General features: G+C 42.9%; 1 long non-coding RNA gene across 1 annotated transcript; it reads right to left on the bottom strand.

Annotated features, from left to right (window-relative positions):
* Positions 1–2,229: 2,229 nt before the first annotated feature.
* On the bottom strand, positions 2,230–8,083 carry LOC105723914 (uncharacterized). The gene is made up of 3 exons (XR_001108925.1): positions 7,561–8,083; positions 4,684–4,809; positions 2,230–2,363 (listed from the first exon to the last, which is right to left on the bottom strand). It is a non-coding gene; the product is annotated as an uncharacterized LOC105723914 (long non-coding RNA).
* Between the last annotated feature and the right edge of the window lie 6,406 nt (positions 8,084–14,489).

Here is a 14,489-nt window from a genome sequence, read left to right as displayed (position 1 = left end):
ACTAAGAAAGAAAATACACATTGTAGAGCAGCTGTGTCCAATCTTTTGGCTTCCCTGGGCTACACTGGAAGAAGAATTGTCTTGGGCCACACATAAAATGCACTAACACTAATGATAGCTGATGAGCTAAAAAAAAAAAAAAAAAAGAAAGAAAGAAAAATCTCATAATGTTTTAAGGAAGTTTATGGGCCAAATTCCAAGCTGTCCTGGGCTGCATGTGGCCCACAGGCCATGGGCTGGACAAGCTTGCTATAAAGTGTCAGGAATATTATGCTTGGCTGAAGCTGAGCTTTGTTTTGGATTCTGGTTATTTTATCTAAAGTAGGTTCAAAGTGACTTCGTCAACATAATTAAGAATCTCAGAATTTTGAAACAGAAAGAAACTTCAAAGAAATCTACTTTTTGGGTAGACCATTTTGCATGGTCTAATCCCTGCATCTTAGAGAAGCAGAAATGAGACTCTGTGAGGCTGAGTGGCTCAGTAAGCTTAGGAGGCCTCTGTTCTGTGATTTCAGAACACAGCAGAGGTTTCAGGAGATTCTCTGCCACAGAACTGCTAACTCTGGCTGGCTGGTTTCCACCTGGACACTTGTGTAGATGGAAACTTTATTGGCCTAAATAGTTACCTCTTTCTTGGGGGCAGCTGGCCTAGAATTCTTGCCAGTCTTTCCCTTATAAAACAGAAATCTGCTTTTTCTATAAAGGCATGGTATATTTTCTAAGCTTTATTTCAGACCCTGGGTGTTCCCAAGCCATCTTTAACTGTCACATTCTCACTTCCAATTTATTCAGCCTCAGAGCTGTTAGCAAATGGCTGGAACCAGAAGCCACAGTAGTTTTCAGGTGTTTGTGAAGGATTTGGCCACTAATAGCACAAATCGAAAATAACATCACAATGTCACTGCCATTTTAATCCATCTCCCAACTTGACCACACAACAATGGTCATCCTGGGTGAACCTTTTTTTTTTTTTTGAGACAGAGTTTCGCTCTATCGCCAGGCGCCAGACTGGAGTGCAGTGGCGCAATCTTGGCTCACTGCAACCTCTGCTTCCAGGGTTCAAGCAATTCTTTTGCCTCAGCCTGCCAAGTAGCTGGGACTACAGGCGCACGTCACCATGCCCAGCAAATTTTTGTATTTTTAGTAGAGACGGGGTTTCACCATGTTGGCCAGGATGGTCTTGATCTCTTGACCTTGTGATCCGCCCGCCTCAGCCTCCCAAAGTGCTGGAATTACAGGCGTGAGCCACCGCGCCCAGCCCCTGGGTGAACCTTTTTATATGTTTTGTGTTCTGTCAACAAACAACCAAAAAAAAATTGCCATTGGATTAAAAAAATTCGTGTGTTATAGTGGTAGCTGAGGTGTTCTTGTGGTTCTAAAATGATAAACAAAATAACAAAAATAAGTATAAGATATCTGCTTTGTTTTAACTGTGTGGCCCTGGGCAAGTTATTCAGTCTCCACCCTTTACATTTCCCATCTGAACACTAGGATTTTTGTGTTCTTAGCACTGTGGCTGACTTACAGAGAATGCTTAATAAACTACCTACTAACATTTTATACCTTTTTATTTAGTCATCATAAGAACTGTATAAAGAATGAAGCTCAGAGAAATCAAGTAATTTGCTCAAGTTCTAAAAAGCAGCAAGTGGTAGAGTTAGCACAATTAGAACTCATTTTCTGACTTCAATTTGGTGGTCTTTGTGCTTCACCAGAGCTAACCACAACGGCCACGTTTTAGGGCTAGGCAATGGGAACCCCAGTGTGTTTCCTGGATCTGACTCTCAGCTCCCAGGATTTAGAAACCCCAGTGCAAGCCCTCTCTCGGCGCCTGTCTCCTTGGAGGCATCTTGTGGAATACACAAACACCCACTGCCCCTCTGCTCTGACAGGTGGCAGGATCCTGGGCTCTGGGGGTGTTGAAGGAGAGTTGTAATCTTCTTCCTCTCCTGCCTATGGTTTGGACTGTTTCGCACTCCCTGGGGGGCCTCAAGCACTGCTTGCCATAAACTCCAGGCTCCTTATCTTGGTAAATCAACATAATGCTCACCAAGTTGGCTTTCCTCAAGTTAGGGTGGTTGATGTGTGTGGAATTACTCAGTAAGATTTATTGAGAGCCTCACAGAAAACTTGGCAGGTTTTATTTCTTAGGTGATGACAAAGGTGTCCCACGCCAGTGAAAGGCCACACTGTTGGCCACCCCTTCTGAAATAGTCTTGTTGACTACAGTTCTGCACAGAATTTTATTGGCACCTATAAATAGACAAATTGGCAGCGCCTCGTTTTCTTTTTATTGACAGATGTGGTGGTGGGGCTTGCTCTCAGATGCTGCCAGGGAGTATCATCTGACTGCGTTTGGTACCCTGAGGGAGATAAACAAAAACTTTAGCAAAAGGAAAATGAGAACTCACCTGAAACCAAGAAAAGTCTTTGGAAAAGAATTTTTGTGTAGGTCATCTGGAAAGTGTTTACTCTTAGCGGTTATGCATAATTATAGTCTTAAGAAAAAAGTGGGGTGGGGTGCAGGTGGGGGTTCGGGTAAGGGTGGGAGCGGGGTAGGTGTGAGTGAGTGGGCGGAGACATGTCTGTGTGCCCAAAAAGCTGCCTCAGTGCAAACACGGCCACATGCACACATCTAAACAAATGTGTCTCTTAAGAATTTAGCCTCCAGCATACCGTGCACTCACTGCGTTTGTTGACTGACTTGTCTTACCCAGCAGAAGATGTAGATTTCCACTATCTTTCCATAGACCCTCGCTAAATGACAGGATGGGAAAAGTTCTATTGCCTGACCAAACTGCCAGTCAGCCCATGAGCAGTCCAGACAGTGCAGGATTTGTAGCAAAGGAATTATGATTTCTCCCTGCCCAACCCCCACGAAGAAGCAAAGGCTCTTGACCTTGGCATCCCCTTGTTGCTTTCTTCTCTTCCATGACACCTAGGCTTGTTATTCGTTACCTTGGGTATTCTTGTGAATATTTGCTGAATTTTCATTTATACTGAGTTCAGTTCAGAAAGCTGAGGTTTTCCAGGTGTCATGTCTCCTGAAAAGGTATGAGCGTGTGAGTATGTTAAAGAAAAACTCTTAGCTTGTCTCATGGTTTAAAGGCTTCCTGAGATATCTGACCTCAATCTAAGGAATAAGGTAGATTGCTTACTCCCTGTCTGATGAGTTTTATCAAAATGTGATAAAATGTGGTAAAGAAAAAGGGTGGGCCAAGTTCGTTACAGTTCTGCTGGGGGACGCTGTACAGATAAACCAGGCCATAACTCATGTGCCCTGTGACAGTTTTTATTATTCTGTTTTTATGCAGTTTTGAAGAGTGAGGGGAATTGCCCTAGACAACAGATGTGAGAGGCTTTTTTCCTTCTTTCTGTCCTGTGGCCAGGCCTCAGGCTCCAGCCCAGTGACTCATTGTTGTGGTATTATATACCTCAAGATGAAGTGTGTGCGGTGCAGAGTGTGGGCAGGATTTATCAGTGCGACTTCTTCCTTTGAAGTATCAGGGCAGGCTACTTTGCTGATGGCTTCTGGAACCTGGCCAAGCCCCAGTATGCTGTGAAAATAGCCATCTTAGGTTTTCTTGGCACATGAGCACATTTGCACTTGATTCTCAGACCTCCATTGCTTTCTGATGTTTTTTGAGGCCAGTGTTCTTGGGATTTAGGGCCCAGGGCCAGATTGTAACCCTGCCTGTTTGTACTCCTTCAAATGCCCCATCCCAACATGGTTTTGATGGCTCCAGATACAGACTGTAACACCAACTTGAGTTCCCAAGTGCAGGCTGGCTTTAGGTTGCTTTTAAGCATTCATGCATAAATTTCTCTGTAGCCCTCATTTCCTGTGGCCCTGCCCCCACTAACAAAATGCTGACTCTTAAGGCTTTTTACTGTGACAATGCTTTCTACAGCAATGCATCTTTGCATTTTCAGCTTGGAACCCAGGCAATGTGTATGCAGAGAAAAACATAGTAATGCCATGGTAACTCTATCAGTAAATTGAAAAAATAGGGTGGGGCATGGTGGTTCACACTTGTAATCCCAGCACTTTGGAGGCCAAGGCTGGTAGATAACTTGAGGCCAGGAGTTTGAGACCAGCCTGGCCAACATGGTGAAACCCTGTCTCTACTAAAAATACAAAATTAGCCGAGTGTGGTGTCTCATGCCTGTAGTCCCAGCTACTCAGGAGGCTGAGGCAGGAGAATCGCTTGAACCTGGGAGGTGGAGGTTGCAGTGAGCCGAGATCATGCCACTGCACTCCAGCCTGGGTGATAGAGTGAGACTCTGTCTCAAAATTAAAAAAAAAAAAAGAGAGAAAAGAGAAAAAGAAAAAGAAAATTGCTCCTTCTCTAGTATAAAACAAAACAAAACAAAACACAAAAACTAAAACTATCATCTGTTTGCCTGTACTTTCCTCCTCCTGCCTTTACTCATTGTCGTACTGTTATTAATTTTGAGAACAAAGGACATAGAGCCTAATTATGTTAGACTCCTGGACACCCTTCCAGAGTTAATGTATCAGCCACATTTCTCATCAGCCAGCTATGTGTGATAAATAGCTTCCTTGTAAATGCATATTTCCCAATAGATGCCCCATTTCAGGTTTCCCTCTAGTCTGCGAATCAGACTCTATTGTTCCTGATTAAAACATTGCCAGCCTGTGTTGGGGAACCCATAACTAACCTCCCTAAGCATCTTTTGTTCCTTCTCCTTTTGAGTGGGCAGACCCTTTAATAAGGCGCCTTGATGTGACCGGGCTTGAATCTGTGGAAAGGCTCAGAAAGCTGGCAGATCCATGTCAATGGCCTCCTAGTAGAAAAGACAATTGATAGGTTTGCAGGTTGGGTCCTGTTATGGCTGAATTGTTTCCCCCCAACCCTCCCAAATTCACGTGGTAAAGTCCTAACTCCAGTGCCTCAGCGGTGCCCTTGTTTGGAGATGAGGTATTATAGAGGCAATCAAGTTAAAATTAGGTCGTTAGGTGGGCCCTAATCCAATAAGACTGACGTCCTTATAAAAAGGGGAAATTTGGAGACAGATCCACAGACACGGAGACTGCCATGTGAACATAAAGACAGTTCTCTACAAGCCAAGGAGAGGGGCCTGGAGCAAGTCCTTCCCTCACAGCCCTCAGAAGGAACCAGTGCTGCGGACACCTTGATCTTGGATTTCCAGCCTGCAGAACTGTAAGCCAATAACTCTTGTTTAGGCCACCCAGTCAGTAGCACTTTGTTGTGGCGGCTCCAGCACATATATATGTCTCTTTGGCAGCAGACTCTGAGGCAGGGATGAGTATGTAGGGCTTATTAGGGAGCACTCTTGGGATAAACTCCCATGGAAGAGAAGGGAAGAAGGCAGATTGGAACGAGGGAGAAGTTGGGCTGTGACGGAGTCTCAGCAAAGGTCTCGGCTGATTCCACGGGAAGCTCTGGAGCTGGTATGGCCCTTCATTGCTGGAATATGAGCTTGGGTTTTTCTAGTTCCCTGCTGATCAGTCACTGGGTGGGGGCTGCCTCTGCCTAGTTTTCTTAAGCCTAGACAAATCCTGAAGAGGGTTGACAGTTGGGGATGCTCTTTTGGGAGCAATTCTAGCTTCAAGGAGATAAATCCTTCAGTCCTCATGGGGGATCTCAGTGGCGCACCACAGCACCACCATGAATACATGTCATAAGGGGTTGGCCGACTTAAGGGTGGCTTACAAATTTCCTGATTTTCAAAATGGGGTTGAACTTTGTAAGGTGTGGTACCGTTCAGTTCTCTTTTTCTTTTCTTACTTTCTAGGTGAAGCAGGCTGTGGCACTCCCAACACTTTGATCCTGTCCTGGGAGAGAGGTGAGGTGTGGGAGATGTATCAATCAGTATCTGGACAGATAAACAGAAACTACTCTGGATGTTTCAAACAGAAGGAATTAATGGAGAAAGAAGGCTACAAAGGTTTTAGATGGGCCAGGGGAGCACACAGAGAGGGAAATGTGCCCCAGAGATCAGGAAGCTGGGGTTTTTCAACCTTGATTGAAACTTTCAAGCCCGCAGTCTCTGCTGAGTTTCTAAAGATGCTGCTGCTGCTACCACTGCTATGGTCAGATCTACACTGTTCCCTCTGACCAGGAACCCAGGACACCACACTCTGATGCTGGTGAAACCAGGAAAAACCAGGACTGACACTGCTAAAGCTCAGTGTCACCTATGGAGCTGCCAGAGCCCGTAGTTGCTGATCTTGGTACTACAACTGTTACTAGTGGCTCTACCAGTAGCAGACAAAAAAGCCTTCTTCCTCCTATCTTCTAATCTTCCTCTAGCGAGTGGACTGCAGTACAGAGGAAGGCATGAAAGAATGGCATGGATCTGGGACCAGCAGACCATAGTTTACTCTCTTTCAGGCTAGCTCTTTGCTCCATCTCTTCTCAGTGTACTTCCTGGCCATTACATTCCATAGCAATGGCCAGGAAGCCCCCCGCCAAGTCTGAGGAGAAACCAGGTCTACTAGCTCTCAGCCAATACTCTGAACCATATCATGGCACAGTTGAAGCCCTGCCTCCCTTTTTCTTTCCTTCTAGTTTCTGAGAGGAATACTGGGTCACCACTAAAACATGGACCACAAAAAGGCCAACGAGGTCAACTCCACTACCCAGCCACTTCAGTCAGTACCCGTCAAGCTTAGGTTTCAACTGAATTTCTGGTTAGTTGATTGAACTGGTCAAATAAATGTTCTTTGGGCACATTTATTTCTCTGGGATGTTGATAAAATAGCAGCATCCACTTATGAATAAAACTTCTTGTATTTATTATCTATTGCCTTTTTACAAATAAAACTTCTTGTATTTATTATCTATTAACTTTTCAAGGTGATTTTACATTTTCCCCATTCTTTCAGCAACCATAGACATACCGTAAATCATCCTTCTTCCATCCATTTGTTCTTTCAGTAAATATTTACTGGGAGCCAACTATGAACAAGGGTTTGTGTTTTGTGTAGTGGAAGGAATACAAAGAAGTAAAAGAAATAAACCTACCAAGGTGTTGATAGCTACTAAAAAGGAGTACACTTTTACAATTAAAGTAACTGACCTGGCCGGGCGCAGTGGCTCACGCCTGTAATCCCAGCACTTTGGGAGGCCGAGGCGGGTGGATCACGAGGTCAAGGGATCGAGACCATCCTGGTCAACATGGTGAAACCCCGTCTCTACTAAAAATACAAAAAATTAGCTGGGCATGGTGGCGCGTGCCTGTAATCCTAGCTACTTAGGGGGCTGAGGCAGGAGAATTGCCTGAACCCAGGAGGCAGAGGTTGCGGTGAGCCGAGATAGCGCCATTGCACTCCAGCCTGGGTACAAGAGCGAAACTCCGTCTCAACAACAACAACAACAAAAAAAGTAACTGACCTGCAGAAGGAGAACTAGGAAGTGCTACAATCAGCCAAGACTTCTGATTGGCAAGCCCGAGCCCTCCCAATAAACAACTCCCTACTTATTGAATACTGAGTGACACACTCAGTTGCATCAACTCTAAGATTCAAGTCAATGTCTCTTATTATTTTGAATGGCAACTGATTATGGTTACCTTGAAAAGTCTTCATTTGTCCTCTTGGAAGTGACTGAGCAGGCTTGGTTTTTTCCATGTTGCTTAGCTTTGTAGATACAAATTAAGCCATATATTGTATTCCTTCTGTCTAAGCATGTGGTTGGTATAATTTTTCCACAGACAGCTGAATTCAACAGCCTGTGCGTGGTGATTCAACATGAGTAAGGACAAAATGGTAGGCGGTAAAGGTTGTCAGAAGGACACCTGGGCCTTCACTAGGTGCTGCCACGAGAGCCAGACCATCGGATATGGCAAAGCTCAGGGTGCTGCCAAATCTTACAGACCAAATTCTTTTCACCTGGGAATTTTACCCATTCATCAGACTCAATATTTCTCCTAAATTAGGAGACACAGTGAGAATTTTATCAAATCACTTCTGCAGTTAGTAACTTGACTACCATCTAGCATATTATTCTAGCCATCTATCCGTTTCTTCAAATCATGGACTATTTCAGGATATTTCCCCAATCATACTCGGATCTCCAGTGATAGGCTGAACTCACTCTCCCTCTTTCGAGTGGTCAACTGTGCTCCACAGAGCACTGATGTTACCGTGGTTTCCTTCGTGATGTAGATATTAAAAAAGGGAGAGTGTGGCTGAGGAGGCAAAGCATGAAAGGGAAAAGGGGCCTTGATATTCCTGTATGTAGGGTGCCAGCCAGCCTCACACTGGGGACAATTGTCCAGCTCATGAAAGATTGCTGTCAGGGGATAAAAGCCTAGTTTGGCTCACTTGAGATTTGTGAAGTATGTTCTGTGCATCAGGCATTTTACCACTTTGATTTCCAGAAAAGACAGTTAATTTTTCCTGTGCATCTGGGATGCTCCCCTAAGATAGCAGAGCCGAGAAGGCAGTTTTGTTGTGCCACAGTTGTATACGGGCTTAATTTGAAATGATTTGTTTCATTAGCCTTGATATTCTAATTATATCTCTGATTTCACCATCTTACATAGAGAATATGCAAAACAAAGGGCTATTGAGCCAGGGCTGGAAGGAGCCTGATTTTGATTGTTTCTCGCTCTCCTTGTTTTCAATAGCAACCAAACCCTAGTGTTCAGTAAGGCCTCTGAGCCATTGGAGCCATTTAGCAGAGCCCTGCCAGGTGTGGGTTTACCTGGACAGGTTCCTGACTAGTCACTCACTGCTATCAGGACTTAAGGATGAAGCTTATTAAGGTTCTTCTGATGCTGCTTAAGAACCTGCCACTTATTTCTCAGAGATTCTTTCCTGGGTAGAGGTACCTAAAAATGTTGCCCTGAGTTCCAAGGAGTGTGACAGCCATCAGATTTGACTTCCATAACATTCTTCATCTCAGAAACCCGGGTAACTGGGCAACTATGTAACATTTTGTGTTTGTAAGGGATGGGATTTTGTAGAATAATGAATCTTCACAGAGCCCTGGGTTGCTAGGGAAACTTGATTTAGTTCCATTTTGGAGTAAGGAAAATATGAAAAGAAAAAGAAGTACATTTCTTAGAATTTGCCCACTTATGATTCAGTGCTGATACAGAATTCCAGAATGATTGAGTATCCTAAGCCCATGTCAGTCATCTCTCAAGGTTGAAGGAAGAATCCTGGTGAAAGGATGGGGCAGTAAAGGACAACTGAGGTGGTTGTTTGAAACAGTCTTGGAGACACACGTCTCTCTAGGAGGATCAATATAGAGCATTGTTTCTCCATGACTGTCATGTACTCTTTCGAGACCTTAGTGTTCTGTTTCTAGATTAACAATTTATGGTATTTATTGAGCACCTGCAATGTGTTCATGTGTTCAGCTTTGTGTTTGGTGATGTGAAGGCAAGAGATATAAAGGACCTGGTTCCTAATCTTCAAAAAAGTCTACACTCTGGTTGAAGAATAAGGTTTATTCAAATAAATTAATTTAGAAACTATATTAGATAGATATTATATAGAAGCTTGTACTACCCGTTTGCAGGTCAGAGGTTCCTTTCTTGCCATTGGAAAAGAGAAAGGAGAGAGAAGACCAAGTGTCAGAGTCACTGGGAAAGGCTTCTAGAAGGAGGAGCTTAAATTGTGGAAAGGAAAAGGAAAATCTGATAGGTTCCTGACATTTGTGAGCTTCTAATTACACAATATTGTGATAATTTCTTTCACAAAACACAGTCAAACACAAAGAGTTTTTGCCTCTGAAATGACAAACAGAGAACCACAAGGCAATGTTGAGATGTAGAGATGGTAGCAGGTTCCCTCCTAGCTGAGTGACTCATGCCTCCACTCCAGGGTGCGGGGCTTCGATTTGTGACAGATAAGGACAGGCCACAGGCCTTACAGGTGGCTTTCAAATGAAATCCGTGATCTACTGTACTTCAAGATGGGGAGATTTAGCATGAGGCACAGAGGTGAGACTGATGAAGAATCTGTTCCAGCTAGGATGAAAGCTCATGGAAGAAAGCAACAGAAAACAAGGTCTGCTTGTAAAGGGTATTGAGATTAGACCCCATACAGTAATTGAAGAGGAATTATTATATCATATTGGACAGGCTAAAGTAATGGGATAAGGGCTTTTTTAGAAATACTTGAATGGGAGTGGCATAGGAAAGAATAGGAGGGGAAGGGAAATGAGGATCAAGGAGAATAAAGGAGGTGAGTTAGAATGTAGATTGTATGAGAGGATGGAGATTGCAGTGGCAGAAAAGAAAGGGCAAGTTGCAAGATTCTGCAGATGATGGACTTTGGTGATAAATTTACAGACTATGAGGAAGAGGATGAAGGAAAAGGAGGGTAAGAAAAGAAATGGTCTTAGCAGTACTTCACAACTTCCCAATCCTCCATCGTCTAAAGTGGTGTTTCCACTGTGCACGTGCACTGGGTGATGCTTCACTTACAAAACGCTCCTGTGGGCCATGGTGGTAGTTCTCTTTTTTGAAAAATTATAAACCTTGAAAATTGTGGGAAAATGTACTTAGCACTAAATTGATCATTTTAGCCATTTTTGAGCCGTACAGTGCAGTAGTGTCAATACGTTCATGTTGTTGTGCAGACAGTCTCCAGAACCGCTTTCATCTTGCAAAACAGAAATTCCGTGCTCATTAAACAACTTCACATTATCAACCACACCTCTGTTTCTGTCTCTAACTCTCATACAGTATTTTTCCTTTTTTGACTGTCTTATCTTACTTAATATCATGTCTTCCAGGTTCATCCATATTGTTCCATGCATCAGAATTTTCTCCTTTTTAAAATATATTTTATCTTAAAGTTTTATTACATAATATATATAAAATAAATAATAAATATAATGCATAATATATGAAAGTTGTGAAGACTATTGACATAAACAGGCAGGGGCTGGAATATTAATATCTGGGTTTTCTTCCATGATGTCTGCCTCTCCCACCAAAATAACTGCTCTCCTGAATTTTGCATTCCCCTTCTTTAAAAACAAATTACTGAACTTTCTGAGCTTCCTCCTAAGGAGCCAGGAGGCTCATGGTCTCATTCCTGGGCTTTCCTTACAACACGGTTCCCATACGCCAGTCTCCACTCAAGCCTTTAAAGAAGAAACCAAGACCACCTTCTCCTCTGAGACAGGTGGAGACATTACCTCTCTGGGCTTGCTGAAGAAGGGAGAAAAAAACAGCAAGAAGCAATTGAACATACTGATGAAATAGAAAATGTAACAGATAGATTTAATGAACTAGCCAGTGAGAAGATTTTGACAGTAGAACAGAAATATAAGAAACTCTGCCAACGGGTTTTTTTTAAAAGAGGTCAGAATTGATCATCAAAATTCTAAATTTTGGGGTAACATCATTTGTCAGTTATCTGTAATCACCCAATAGCTTCTTCCTCCTTGCTGCACCGATAAAATCGATTCACTGAGACCATGGCATGGTAGTAGAGGAAGAGTTTAATTGAGATGAGGCCGGCCACACAGGAGATAGAGTTATTACTCAAATCAGTCTTCCTAAAGGCTGGGAGGTTAGGGGTTTTCAAGGATAGTTTGGTGGGTGGGGACTAGGGAGTGGGAATTGGTTGGGGATGAAATCATAGGGGTGTGGAAAATGGTCTTTGTGTACTGAGTCAGCCTCTGAGCGGGGGCCACAGCACTGGTTGAGTCATGAGTTGCAGCCACAGTCCAAATAGAGTCATCTGGATAGAGTCATCCCATCATCAGAAATGCAAAAGTCTGAAAAACCATCTTAAAAGGCCAACCTTAGGTTCTACAGTAATGATGTTACCTGCAGAAGTAATTGGGAAGGTTACAAATCTTGTGACCTCTGAAACAGCTGTTTATACCTATAATTTAGCAGAATTTTGGCCCTTCTCATAGAATTTCCTTCTTTTTTAAGGCTGACTAATATTTTGTTGTACATATGTACCACATTTTGTGTATCCATTCATCCGTTGGTGGACATTTGGGTTACTTCTACCTTTTAGTTATTGTGAATAATACTGCTATAAATGTGGTTGTTCAAATATTTCTTCAAGACCTTGGTTTCAATTTTTTTGGGTACATACCCAGAAATGGAATTGCTACATCATATGGTGATTCTATTTTCAATTTTTTGAGGAGCCACCATTTTGCTTTTCAGAGTGGCTGTAGCATTTTACATTCCCACCAACAGTACACAGGTATTTCTGATTTCTCCATAGTCTCACTTTATTTTCTGTTTTGTTGTTTTTTGCTTGTTATTGTAGTCATTCTATCCTGATAGTTGTAAGGTGGCCCATGGTTGCATTTGAGGGTATGTCATTCCATTCACTGGCTGTAATTCTGTCTCTTTCTCTGTCATTTAATAAAACATACTGGAAGGCATAGGTTTATGAATGACCTTGAAATAGCGAGAATATTAAATCACCTCTAGTTTGTGTTTTGTAATGGAACTCATTCTGACACATTGGTATTCTGTGATGAGTAACAACTTATTTGTGATACTCCCTATAAGTTATTGAGACACATCAGTGAGTCCTCATGTCACCATTGAGAACCACTCCTCACTGAATTGAGTGTACAATACAAAGTGATTTCTTCATAAACACCCAGTGAAAACAGCATGTTCCCCCCAGAATCAGTCCCACCAAAAGGAAGGGAAAAAGCAAAAGAAAAAAGGAAAGTCAGTTATGTAACAAGATTTTATTTCCTCCCAAGTGGATTTATCAGAGACACTTATCAGAAACAATGCCTCTCTCCATTTACAGAGACTCTGAAATCCAAGGCTTGAAACCTGAGAACCTGAGGCCGAAGTACCTGTCACTCCTCTCTTAGGTAGATGGTTAGTGATTTCCACCCGTCCAACGTGGTCATGTGGCAGCATCTGGCAAAGCTATAACAATGAACAAGAGTGTTTTCTTTTTTCTGAGGTTTCATTTACACCAACAGGCTTGGTTCAGTTTAAGGAAAAAGAAATTTTTTCCAGGAAGGGACTTACATCTGTAGAACTGCTGTAGACACTTAATAAGTAATTTAAGTACACAGTAGCTTCTAAGGCTCCTCAAAGATCATGAAAAGCTGAGGATGCCAAATGTTACACCTTTAGACTACTGTGGAATAGAAAAAAGATAGGTCTTTGGCTAGAGATTCTGGTGGCAACTTTCTCCCAGCAATTTCTCCTCAAGGCCAGGTGGGAGAAGAAAAGATACATACAGGGTGTGATGTCAGAAAGACCAAGAAGAATAGCCCAGCGTATTTTGTGTCTGAATGATTCCCGATATTGGTCTACTTAAGTGCTTTATCCCTAGTCAACAACTCTTTAAGTAGTTACAATAGAGTGTTTTTTTTTTTTTTTTTGGTCTTCAGCTCCAGTTTGAGGGTTTTTGTTTTGTTTTATTAAGAGACAGGGTCTCGCTATGTTGCCCAGGTTTGAGTGCAGTGGCTATTCACAGGCACAATCCTTTTTTTTTTTTTTTTTTTTGGCTATAGAGTTTATAAGATGCTGCTAAGCCTTCCTGAAAAGGCACAATCCTATTACTAATCAGCATAGAAGTTTTGACTTGCTCCATTTTCGACCCAGACCAGTTCACCCATCCTTAGGTAACATGGTGGTCCCTTGCTCTTAGGAGGTCACCATATTGATGCCAAACTGAGTGTGGACACCCGATCTACATAGTGCACTACAGCCCAGAACTCCAGGGCTCAAGAGATCCTCCTGCCTCTGCCTCCCGAATAGCTGGGATTACAGGCACATGCTATCACATCTGGCTCCAGTTTAAATCTTTAAAAAAGACTGAAGGAAACTTAGAAACTCAAGGCTGAGCCTTTTAAAACAGAAGCGGGGCCATGAAATAATGATACCATTAGGTGACCTTTCCTTCCCCTATCCAATGCTCAGAACCCACTGAAGAACAAAGGAAGGTCAGAGGTTCTAAGACAGGGATTTCACTGAGACTCCTGCTCATTCTCCCATGTGGTGGAGCATCGTTAATTACCCAGCCCTCCCACGCTTAGAGGCTGCTTTTCTAAAACCTGCTTGAAATTTGTCTCCACCCATTTCTTTCTTTTTTTTAAACTTGTGACTTTGCATTTGGGAAACTATTACTGAGAGTAACTGCGAACAAACGCTAGTGGGTAGTGGTAAAGAGGGTTGGGTTCAGGGTCAGACCACCTGTGTTCAAATCCTGAGTGTCCCACTTTCTAGCTGTGTGACCTTGGGCAAGCCATTTGCCCTCTCGGGGCCCAGGTTTCACAACTATAGTTGGGGAGAGTGATATTCCCTTCTCAGAGAGTTTCTGTGAGCATTAAGGGGATTAAAACGTGGGATGCGCTCACAGGAGTGCCAACATATGGTATGCACCATGTAAATATCAGTCATCATCGCCATCCTGGGCTCCAAGTTCCAGCTCCTCTGCCCAGCTCACAGAGGAAAACTTTCAAAACCGAGTTGTTTCCTCTGTACTCAACTCATACTATCAATCTCTTCAGATTCTGTTGTGGGCAAAGTCGGAA

This window comes from Aotus nancymaae, unplaced genomic scaffold (genome assembly GCF_030222135.1).
Source record: "Aotus nancymaae isolate 86718 unplaced genomic scaffold, 86718_ANA_hifiasm-v0.15.2.pri h1tg000014l, whole genome shotgun sequence".
NCBI classification, from domain to species: Eukaryota; Metazoa; Chordata; class Mammalia; order Primates; family Aotidae; genus Aotus; species Aotus nancymaae.
Note: the sequence above shows the minus strand (reverse complement) of the source record. Positions and strands in the feature narration are given on the sequence as shown.